Raw genomic sequence first — 13,525 nt, 5'->3', positions numbered from 1 at the left:
ATATATAATATTGAAAAAAATATTATTGTGACAGAAGCAGTGACAAGGAACTCTAGGCAAACATTTTTATTTTAACAGGGGTTTTGGGGAAACAATCCTTTACAATAATTCTTGAATTTTTGTGGTCTTGCAATCTAAAATGTTGGAAAATATCTGGAGAAAATGGACTTTTTGACTTCTTAAAGTCCAGTGTTGACATTTACAACAATGGTCCTTGACTTATTCATTTTTGTATTCTGTAACACTGGCATGACAGTCTTCACTGGTGAGAAAGCAGAGGTCTTGTAAGAACTACAGGCCACGGCGTTATCCGTTTGCATCCCCGCTTCATTGACAAAGGAGGCAGATGAGGTCCCATGGGGCAGTTTCAAGGAATGGATATATATTAAAATGGCCAACTTCCTGAATGACTATCCACTAAGAAAGTTCATCTAAAGGAAATCTAAAAGGAGAAATTCTATTAGCCTTCATTAAAAGATTTTAACAATTAGATGACATAATTTGAACACAAATGTTGTAAATACATTTAATAAGAGCAGAATGACAGAAACACAGCCTGCACCTGGGGCTGTAGGTAGCAGCTTTCCCCATTGTACACCTCAAAACCTAACAATAGTTAACTCTGGCTCTCAGGAAAGCCCACTGTAGGAGGTCCTGTAGTGCCTACTGATTTCAGAAGGGCCCTGAAGCTGCCCCTCTGAACCACAGTATTCCGTTCTGTCCAGGCACCTGGAAGTCCAAATGAACTCTGTGCATCCTTCAAGAGCCAATTAAGTGTTATTTGACTAAATCTTTATCTCTGTGCTTTTGCTATAAAAAAAAAGTCAATTCTGATATCTGTTTTGGGTTCAGAAAATCAACAACTTGCCTAATGCTACATGGTCAATATATAGTAAGGGAGACAAAAATCTTCTAATTCAAACTCCTACTGGCTTACTAATATATCTTTTATCAATTTAACTTATGAACAGCTTTATTTATACTTTACATCTTGATATGATTTCTTAGATGTAATAAATTGAAAAAATTTTATTAGGTTCAGGACACTTTCTATGTCCTGAAATTTTTAAATTTTTATTCCTCTCCTCTCCTCTCTATTCAGGACACCTGGATTCTATTAGAAACTATGTCATCTACAATCTTTATGACTTTTGACATATCTCTGGATCTCATTTTTATCATTTTAAAAATACGGTGATTGAACTATGCATTCATTTGCATCTGAAAAATATTTAAATACTTTTTCCTCCTTTTCTTCACTATGTCAGTGGATTTTCAAAATACCCATATCAGCCTATCCACATTAACTATTGATCTAGAAAAATACAGGGAAATAGGGAGCATCTTAAATGACACCACAGAGAGCAATCAGCACAATCCAGATAAGGCTAATGATCCAAATTCTTCATCACATATTTTGCAAGGAAAAGACCAGACTTGAGAGAGGGAGGGAGGGACAGAGAGAGAGAGAGAGAGAGAGAGAGAGAGAGAGAGAGAGAGAGAGAGTGTTAGAGAGGGGACACAGCAGTTTGGTAGAATAAAAAACATAGATTAAAAGAGAATTAAAAACATATTAACAAATTATTATATATGAACATTATTTAAATTCTAATTTGAAAAACAACAGTGAAAATTTTTGGAAAAATATGAACTTTGTTAACTGATGACATTAAAGAATTATTGCTAATTTTAAGTAAAAAGTGATTTTCTTGTTATACTTTAAAAAATAAATGTTTATCTTAGTGATGCATGCTGAAATATTTGTGGGCAAAATAAAATGTTAGGTGGTATTTGTTACAATATAAATCTGGGTATTGTATGGGTAGAGGAATAGATGGACAAATTATAAAAGTTATGAAAATTATAAAAGGCCATGAGTTAATGGGTACATGATTAAATTTTTCAATAATCAAAGTTAAAATGTGCATACATCATTAAAAGCGAATATTGTTGATAAAGATAATATAGAGAATTTATACCCTAAACATAATTTCAGTCTGGTTTAATAAGTGATGAATCTGATTTATATATGTGAAAACTGACAGCTTAGAAGACAATGTCCTTTGGCACAAACAATGCAGTCACGTAAGTAATCAATGTTTTGAGTGTTTCATACTTCATTGATCATGTATGAAACATACATTTTTACATGTCCTGTTTGTCCTTTTATTAATCTGTTTTAATCTTAACTTACTCCTCTTCTGAAACGGTCAAGAAATCTTTTATTGCCTTTAAAATATAAACTAAGAATTTTAACTGCCACAACTTTAAGATATAAGTTGTAATCACAGACTTGTACTTACACAAAACAAGGGAAGCCTACTTACATACTTCCACTTACATTCATTCAATAAAAATTCATAGATCTCTAGGGAACCTACATTTTTATTCATACAAATATGCAAACTGGGTTTCAGTTTTATTACTTAAATTCTGATATAGTTTCCAGAAACAGTTTTCAAGAGATAGTGAAAACTTTCTATTTACAAATAATGTTAAAACTTCACTTTTATATTAAAAAAATCTACCTAAAATGATTTTTTCAATTTAATTTATTAACAGCTTTATTTATATATAATATCATGATATGATTTCTTAGATGTAATAAATTGAAAAAAGTGAGTCAATCAATATATGACACTAATAAACAAAACTATGCCATTAATATTGATTCTTGTTCTGGTGGCTACACATTTTTTGTGGCAATAATATAGTATTTTCAAATTTTGAAAAAATGTTGTTTTACTCAATTTTAAAATATTATATATTAGGTACAAAATCTCCAAAGTTATAGAATCTAATAATCTATATTTTTGTGAAACATTTTGTCATGTCATTCTATAACTTTTGTGTTAATGTTATTGCTCATATTTATGGTAAGACTTGATGATATTCATGTTGAAAAATGTATTACGAATCCAGGTATATTAATTCGTAAAAGACAAGTCAGGCTAATGTTGCAACAGTCCCATGGATTGCACTTGCTTGTCTAAAAGAATAATTATGATGGAAGATGTTTATAATTTATGTGAAATTTATCATGAAAGCAAAATTACTCACTTTTTTCTCTAATAATTTACATGTGTTTCTTATGCAGTTGGAAACCTCAAGAGTTTTCGAAGAGGTTTTGCTGCTTGCTCAGGAATACAATATTAATCATAACATTCTTATATTATTGACATACACTATGAGCTAAGAATTTTAATTGAAACATGGAAATAAATTGAGAAGTCAGATGCTTATAAATTTGAACAATTTTACATAAATTTTTAATCCAAGGAAACCTTAAATTAGGCACAAGTTAAATTATAGAAAACATATCAAGTTTTAGAAAACATACCAGCCACTTAGAATTGTTTCAAAATTACTAATGTTTATCATTTAAAAGAAGTCCCAAATTTAGATGTCAATGTAACCCAGTACCATAATTTTTAAGCCCAATGTATGTTTTCAAATAAGTCTTACATGATAAAATCCACTAAGAGTAACCTCTAGGTTCATTGCCATGCCTGTTGTGAACATATTTGTCCAACATTCAAATACAATTTTATTTGCCAAAACATTAATTCTCAAAAAGGTTTCTTCTCTCTCATGATCTGTTCCTACACCAATATCTGATGTATGATCACTTGGTGTCATCTAATTAGCAAAGAGGAAAACACAACATTGGGTGTGAACAATGGGCTGAGTTTTGGGGTAAAATACAAAAGAATTAGGTTTGAACCCTGACACCATTATTGGGCAAATCATTCAATCTCCCTGAGTCTCCAGTTTTCTCTTTTGTGAAATGGTGATAAACATATTTAACATTCGTAGCTTATGCTCTGATTTATTGAATTTTCATCCAACAGATTTATTAATCCTTAATCATAAACTGCTTATATATGATACTTGATTTTGAAGACACAATTTTCATTAAACTTTAAAATTCAAAGAACTTATGTTAGAATAAGGCACTATGACAAATAAACCATCATGTCCTGGTGTGACAAATGCAATCACAAAGGTATGTACAGTGTCTCTAAAGCAAAGGAAAGACAGGTGTAAATTTTTTGGGAAGGTCAAGGGAAGTCTTCCCAGGGTTGCTGATTGTTTTTAAGCTTTGAAGGACTCTTAGCAGTAGAGTTAGCTAGACAAAGGTGTGGAAAAAGGCACAGACAAAGCTGAAAGCATATGAAAAGACATGAAAACCTTTCCTTCAGGGCCTGGATATGAATCTAGCCTAGATTCAACTTCATTGTATATTTTTATCAATTCCAAGACACATATTTTTACATTTTTACACCATGGAAATAAGGGTGCATTTACAGTCTTATAATCGCTGTCAGATGACTATTTTTGGAAAGTTGTGTAAAAACTTCCATTGATGCTTCTATTAAGACCAAGCAGTAGACAAGATGAATATATCTTAGGTTTGGTGAAATACAAATGGAAACGGAAATAGAAATGGAGATGGGAGATGGAGATGGAGATGGAGATGGAGATGGAGATGGGAGAGAGTAAGGGAGGAGGAAAGGAAGAGAAATGAAATATATGCTATCTCACTATGAATTTCTAATTTCTGCTATATTTCACTTGTTCCTTCTAATTTACATTAGTTTACTTTTTAGCTATAATTTACAACTAACTTTTTAACACTTCCTGATGAACTTGTGTGCTATTTTCATTTTAAGTTACTTATGAAGAAGAATTTATTGTACCCTCAACAAAGTAACGTGCTTTTCTACAAAACAAATCACAGTTTAATTTAAAATGCAAGGCAAAACTTTGCTTCTTCCAGAATGCTGATTTATAAGTATGTGTATAGTTAACTGACACGTCCCCTGATTCTCATAGAGCCTCAAATCCTAGACGGTATCAACCCTGTTAAAAGCAAGGGCCCTGCTCTCCTAAAATACCCAACCCCAGAATTTCTTCTATATAAATTTATAGCAGGATGTAGAATATTCTGGTTCTTTTATTGGTTCATAAATTATTGGAACTTTTTTCTTAATGACTGGAAAATGTCTAATCAAGATTTACTTTTAATTCACAGTTTTCTCAAAAGTATTGTCTTTTTCATACTAGTTGAACTATGAGTATATAATTCACTCCATTTTAAATATATATTGTGTATATTTCTCTAATAGACTGCAAATTCCCTGAAGGTGAGATCTTATCCTTCTTGATGCCGTTTGTTTCTAAAAATTGACAAAGGAACTTATGTATGTTAAGGATTGGTAAATAATTGTTAAATATTTAAGTATATTAGAGAATTCAATTTTTGAAAATATATATACACATAAGCAGTATTACTTTATAAAGAACATATTAGAAATTGAGACATTCCTAACTTAAGAATGAGAATAAAGTTTTTCATTCATTTCACAAATAAACACATATTAACAGTATACATCGAATCGAATCCCCTAATATTGAAGATATATAAAGATATCTGATGTAAATGTAGGTAGGAATCAAATGTGCAGGTATTAAAATTTTACAAATTTTAATTAACTATTAAAAGGAGAATAAAACAAAATTAGAAATAATAGCACATAAACCACTGATTATATAGATTTGACATTGTTCTCATGAACAATTATAAATAAAATCTACTTGTATTATTCACATAACATATAATTTAAAAGATAAGAAAATGAACTGATCATTTAATATTTTTCTTGAGGAAAAAAATATTATACATGTTGTAAGGAATATTTTAATTTGCAGGGATCTACAAGTGTCATCTGATGCTAAGAAAAGTTACTGTATGATTTATCCTTAAAAGCAAATGTAAGAAATGAGGTCAGATTAAGGATGAACTGTGGGGTTTTGAGAATAGGCCTAGGAGCTTTATGTTAAAATCAGAAGAGAAAAGAAGTAAAATCTCCATAGGACTTCCTCTCCTAAATTAGGTGGTATCAGGTTTTAGGAATATCAGGTTAGTAAGATTAAATATTTAGCATTCCTAAAGCAACTAATTTTTGAGCATATCTTGAATTTGGCCAGTGAACTTACTGAAATTTAATTCTTTTGCAATTATTTTTGCTCCTAAATTGCCTGACTTTTGCTAATACAAGTGCAATAGATTGTTTTAAAATAATAATAATACATTTGCCTACTGACTAAGCTTCCTCTTAAAGTGTAAATTTCTTTATATAGTCTGCATGTGTTGGCAGTCACCCAACTTTTATTTTGCATCACTAAATCAAAAGAGTTTTCAAACAAACAAACAAACCAAAACACATTTCAGAGTGTTTCATTTTCCGAAAACATTCATCAGACTCTCCTAACAGCTCACACTGGAAATTCAGGCAGCACTTGAGAATCACCTATTGCTGTTAGCAGACAAGGAAAAGTTTCTAGAACTAATTGCGCTAACAGCTGCCAGAGTTTTCTGCAGTCTTTTAAGCTAACACAGAGTGACTTTAATGGTCAGCTACAACCTGCCTAATCAACCAATCAGGATTTACATAGCTATATATTTCTGAAAGGTTTCCTCCCCCAGGAGCCCTCTGGGTTATTGAAGGAGTTCATGGGCCCCAAAAACTACAGTTACTGTGACCCTAGGCTCCTCCCCTTCAGTGTGCTCAAGCTCTGAGCCCTGAGTTACTCTGCATTCTGTAAAATTATGGCCAGGGTGTAAAAACTAAAAACAAACACACACATCCTTCAACTCTGGATTTAGGAAATAGCAAAATATAGATAAAACAGACTTAGGGACTGTGACTAAACATGCCATGTAAATAGCACCCCAAAATATGACCTCAGTAGACCATCAAAGCAACATAAATATTTTATAAACATATGAACCCCCAAAATGCAGTAAAATCTGAATCATTGGAATTTTCCCAGCAAAAGCTATCTATTAACCAACTTTTGCATATAATAAAACATTATTGCAAATGACGGGCAATGTAGCAGATCATAATCTTTATGTGATAGTCAACAAGTAGCCTAACTGCTAAGTGATATAAATATTAGTACAATATAGTTGCAACCTACCACCAAGGAAATTTCAGATTAGTAAGAAGAGTTTATTTGCATACATGTGGTGTCTTTTGAAATTGGCAGCAAAAAAAGAAACAAAGATTAACCAAAAAAAACTTTTCATGGTGAGTGTATTTATTATGCTCTGATATTTGAAAGTTGAATACTCCATATATGGTATATACATTTATTATTTTCACTCACTTTCTGCTAGTATGTGTGTATGTGTGTGTATGTGTGTGTATGTGTGTATGTGTGTATGTGTGTATGTATGTGTGTATGTGTGTGTATACATGTGTGTGTATGCATGTGTGAGTGTGTGTGTGTGTGTGTGTGTGTGTGTGTAGAAACTCCATCTCCACAACTATGAGAGCAAAGTTATTATGCAGATTGCTGTCATGTGAAAAGTAGTATCTGTAAGTTAAATGCACCAAAATTAATTTAGTGGATTTTGCTTCAAAATATTTTCTTTAAGAAGGAACATTTTTTGTTTCTTATATGTAACTTTCAAGATCATAACCTTGGGCTTCAAAATAGCACTATAACAAAAGTATGTCTTTAATAGGGGCACTTAAAAAATAAACATATTAAATAACAAAATTCAAAGTTAGTAAGGCTGTGTGCTTAAAATACAAACTCAAGGAGGACAAAAATCATTCAAAATATACAAGCTATATCCATATATATATATATATATATTAGCAATGAAAACATAACATTTCTGATATATATTTGGATACACACTGACAAAATTAATAGATAATTCAGCAAAGTAATAATTTGAATTAATGCTAAGCATATATAATGATCTATATGCATGATAAACTAAGTAATTTACACTAATGTTTAATATTCCTATTAACTTAAATTGACTTTCCTGTATTTTTCTATAAAATTAACCTTCATTTTTACATCTAAATATGACCTATGGTACTACAGACTTATTTTAAATATATTTAGATTATAAATTCATCATGAAAACAGTTATAAAAATTGCTTTTTAATTTCTTTAGTGCATCAAAGTACATTTCACATTCAAACCTAACTTAACTTCCCATACAATTTCATTACAATTTTTATTGTTTATTATATTCTAAACTCAATGTATAAAACTGTACTTTCTCCTTTACTCTGTCCTCCAGACCTTTTGGAACAAAGTACATGCATGAGTTTTATAAAATTCATCATAGGAAATGTGGTCTGGCAAGCACTCCCATTTTCTTATTCCAGTAGCCAAAAAGATGGTGAAATCTGCAAGCCAGAAGCCACTTAATCTATGGCAGACTCTTGGTGCTATAAATCCATAACTAATCAAAATCAACTGATAATGAATGCAATTTGTCCTGAACAATGTCTATTCTGGAGAAAAGAACTCAGCTGCAATCCTTTATGGTCTTCTCCAACTCTTTGCTTTACAGCATTGACTTAAACTATGTTGGTGCCTGTGTAACACCTAACAATATAACAACAAAACAATAATAATAGCTAACACTTAACTAATGCTTACAATGTGCTGGGACATGTGCTAACCCTTTCTTATGAATTATCTCATTGAATCCTCACAACAAATGTAGGGTTTATCTGATACAAATAAATGAACCACTATTTTAAGCAGTCACTAAAAGGCAGAGATGGAGTTGGGGTTCTAGGGAATGTTTATCCAACCTTCTGTTTTTAATCACTGAATTGTTTGTGAAAAAGTCAATCAATCATACACAGTAAAAAGCAACAATGCAATTAAAAAGGACACATACCTCTGTATTTGAAAACATGGCATGGATATATTTTAATAAAGAATTATTGGATAAAAAATTGCATTGACAAGTATGTCTTTTTAAACCTTTTATTTCCTAAACAATGATTTGAAAATTAAACAAACAAACAAACAAACAATAAAAACCACTATACACCTCAGATTTATGTTCAATCTCTTTAACTAAAGTATCTATCCTAAATGCTATTTGGGGAAACATTCTGCATTTTAATTATATCTTCTGTTAAAATGTTATCAAATTCACCAACAAATCCAAAACATAAAGTACTTCAAGTGCATTAGTTGAAACCAAAAATGTACAGATATGAGTCCCTGATATGAATAAGAGTGCTCTAAGTCATTTAACTAATGTGCCTAATTTAACCAGAATTACAGGACACTTCCATCACAGGCCAACTTCATCTATCCCCATAAAGTTAACCATCCTTTTGGCTTTTTTTTTTCTGTCAGTGAACATACATGGTAAGACTACAATTTAATAGCTTATCTATTGCTCATTTAATATGGCAAAGTTCTTCAATAAACCAAATAGACTTTTTATGATAATCCATTCAGTATGTGAAGTTCTTGTGCAAATGGCTAGAATGCTGCCAAAGGAGCATGGGACCAGTGGTTGTTAGTGTTGTATTTTTATTTTCTGCTTTTCAGAATAAGTTCAATTATCAAGTTAACTCACACTTATGTTCAGTTTAATGTACATTAAGTAATTAAAAAATTGGGGGACCTATTTGATCCTTTAATAACCAGAAGTGAACTTTGGTTAAAACATGCATATTGTTTGGGTCCTTTAAATTAGGATGTAGTAATCTATGATTCCTTACAGCCACTGCCACTTTTTAAAATTAAATGAAACTAAGCTTTCCATTTTTATTCATTATTTCTCATACTCACAATTCCAAAGACATATTCAAAAACTGACATTTTAAAAAGCTTCTAATTGATTTTACTTTTAGATGTGATTTAAAAAAATTCCCTTGAAGTAAATCTCCCATAATTCACTAGATTTGAGGAACCAGATTTTTATATTTAGGCACTATTGATCTGTTAAGTGACTCAACAATTAAAAACTAATACATTTTCAAATGGGTTTCTCCATTCAACCATAAAGTTGAATAGTTACCCACAGATGAGCTAATCCACTTACCTCCATTTAAACCTCACCTAATCTATTACAGAAACAAAGATTTATAACCTTTAAAATTTTTCAATATTTTCTAAAAGTATATGAAGCTTAAAAAAAAGTGATTCAAAGTCTGAATGACTTGTTATCTCCATATGGGCATAGGTAGTATATGGATAAACATTTTTAGCATAGTAATCATTTGTCTTGAAAACACCTGATAATAAATTGGGACAGATTATCCCAAATTGAAAACCTTGCTTGCACGTTTACCTTGCTTTTCTATTACTCTGCTCAGTTACATGACACATTTCAGAAAAAAAAAATAGTAAATCAGTGTATTCATTTTATCATTTTAAAGGAAACACAAAATACCTGTTCATGCATGCATTTCTTCACTCATGCATGCTCTAACACACTCACTCACACCCAGTACTGCTTTGCAGAGTTTTGTTTACGCTGCAATTTCTGTGATCCTAAATCTTACCCGTTGCTAGCAGGTGTCTGCAGGTGTTTTCCTACAAGAAGTTCATTGACAGTTTATTGCAACAAGAGTACATTCCCTGGTAGTAAAAATGAGCTGTAAATGCACTGCAGGCTAAGTAATGCAAGACAATGATGCTTCATCTGCTGCGAATGCATAATTATTTATCAGTCAGGCAAGATTAATCATTCTTCTGTGATTATTTTTTTCCATGGAAGAACTAGTTGTCAAATTCTAGTTTCCACAGATATTGTCAGTGTACTGGAAGGACTGCAGCTGTACTATGAGTCTCATGGACATTTAATTTCTGACAGCTGTGAATGCTTCTTTGTGAATGCAGACATTGCTCTTTGACAGAGTTTCTGGAAGAACTCCAAGATGCATTCTCAAGTGCTGCTGCAGGCTCTCCGAGTGCATATTAGGAGAAGGTGGTCAGAAACGTCATGAATTGCTAAAGTGGACAGATACTTGTATTCTTTCTTTATACACACATACTTATTTTAGCATAGTTATAAATAGATGAAGTGATAGTCAGTAATGAATCTGATATTCACAACTTGCAATACTTGTAGATTCATAATTATGCCAAATAATTCCATGTATAATTTTATTTACATTGAGGAAATAAATAATGACATACCCACTGAAATACTTTCTTTGAGTTTGATGGAGATACCCATGTTGCATTTGTAACGAAATCAGACTACTTGACATGGATGGTCAATAAGGTTAAGGTCAGATTTTTTAACGTAATAAAATAAAATGTAGCTATTTGAAGTGGATGTTAGTCATTTGTGATTAATATCTTCATGAACTAAAATGATTTATCAATTAAGAAATTTAATTTAGTCATGAGATTGTCATGTGCATTCTTTTGAAAAAAAAAGAGAAAATATGTCATGCCAGTTTCAATATTAAACTATTTATAGAACAGTCATGTCACAAAGGGGTAAGAGGTTGTATCCCTAAATTTATGCATGTAAAGTTTGATATCATCCCTCATCAAAGGAACCATTTTAGTACTGATTTCTTTAGGAGGTATATAATGCTTGCTTTGACTGTTTTATTAAATATAAAATAATAATTTGTAGTAAATTCAGAAATAAGAAAAAACTATTATTAGAGACATTTTCTACTTTAGAAAAAATATACTGTATATATTTAAAATGTATTGCTTTATGAACCATATGTATTCAAGTTACTGTGACAATAATTTCTGAGAGTTAATAATATTTATGATATATAATATTAAAGTAGATCAATACAGAGACAGTTAGTTTATAAATATATCTCATCATCAGTTTAAAATATATTTTTGCATTATTATATAACATAATATATAATTAACATTATCACTATAATAGTTAAAAAAGTAATATTATGTAGTATTAGTAATTTAAAATGTATTTCTACTGTTGAATTTCTCAGAATACATTTGATACTATATACAGCATGAATCACTTAAAGTGTATCTTTATTGACTCTAATTACTAAGTATTGATCTATATAATTTCCACTTTTACTTTAAACTGTGGTAAAAGTCCAACAGTGAGCATTATTTGAATTGGCACAGTTAAGTCAAAAAGTGGATACTGAGAGTCCTTTTAATTCATATCATAGTCTGGATTTTCTATATACTGTTTGTATAAAATGTGGCATATCACCAACTACCTTGAAACTCAATTTTCTCATCTGTAAGGAAAAATACACCTCATAAACTTGTTGTAACAATTCCATGAAAGGATGAGACAATCTTATAAAAAAGCTAGCAAAAGGAAATTATTATATGTATGATGTTTTATGTATGCACACTTTTTATTTACCTTTGATTTTGAATTATAAATAATGTATAGATTGCCTGCTGATGCTTGTGTGAACTGTGGCTGGTAAATCACATTACAAAAATGAAAAATCTCATCATTAGAGATCCAAGATGGTGGAGCAGACAAACACTGTCTGCATTCCTCCATGAACACGTTAAAATTACAACTAAATTATACAACAATCAATCTGAAGAACCATCTGAAGTCTAACTGAACAGAAGTCTTACAACTAAAAATGTAAAGAAGCCACATCGAACTGGTAGGAGGGGTGGAGACACAGAATGGGCCCAAACCTCCCTGTGGCAGTTGAGAATCAGGAGGGATATCTCGGCCGTGGAAGTCCCACCCAGAGAAGCAAGGGACCCAGCTCCACACACCAGGCTCCCACGCCTGGAGTACTGGTGCCTGGAAGAGGAGCGCCCACAACTTCTGGCTGTGAAAACCAGTGGGAATTCCGAACATTTGGGTGAGATGGAAGGCTGCAGAAAAACCTGATGTCCGCTTAAACAGCCTGCGCACAGACTCACTCGCTCGCAAGCACTCACCTTGGGCTCCAGGGAAGGAATGGTGACTCGGGGGGGCCTCGAAGACATATGGGGGCAGACTGAGGTGTGTGGCTTCATGGGGAAGACTGGAGGACAGTCACCATTTACCCTCTGTGAAATCTTACTCCTGTGCAGCTGGCAGGCAGGCACCACCTTTTCTGTGTTGAGCTCACCCCCTCACAGGCAAATCTGAATCTATTTGGCCTGGTGAGCTCTGCTGCTCCACCCTGCTGACTCAGCTGGTACTCTGCCCTGCCTGACTCCCACACAGCTGGAGGCACTATCTCCACAAGACCCCCCCACATTGCACTCTTTCTTGGAAAACTACCAGAGGAAAAAGAAGTATATCAAAAATATGAATAATAAAATGACAATAGCTACATATCTATCAAGAATTACTTTCAATGTAAATGGATTAAATGTTCCAATCAAAAGACATAGGTGGGCTGAATGAATAACAAAAGAATACCCTTAACATATGCTGCCAACAAGAGATTTCAGATTGAAAGACACACACAGACAGAAAGTAAAAGAGATGGAAAAAGGTATTTCATGAAAATGGAAACAAACAAAAAAACAAAAAAAATTTGGGGTAGCAATAGTTCTAGCAGACAAAATAGACTTTAAGACAAAGGCTATAAGAAGAAACAGTGAAGGACCCAGTACTCCCACTCAGGGTATTTATCTGAAGAAACCCAAATGCCACTTGAGGCACTGTGTGCATCCATATGTTCATTGCAACATTGTTTACAATGGCCAAGATGTGGAGGCAGCCTGGTTGTCTGTTGATGGAAGAATGGATAAAGA

The sequence above is a fragment of the Hipposideros armiger genome, unplaced genomic scaffold, assembly GCF_001890085.2.
Source record: "Hipposideros armiger isolate ML-2016 unplaced genomic scaffold, ASM189008v1 scaffold_702, whole genome shotgun sequence".
Lineage (NCBI taxonomy): Eukaryota > Metazoa > Chordata > Mammalia > Chiroptera > Hipposideridae > Hipposideros > Hipposideros armiger.
Note: the sequence above shows the minus strand (reverse complement) of the source record.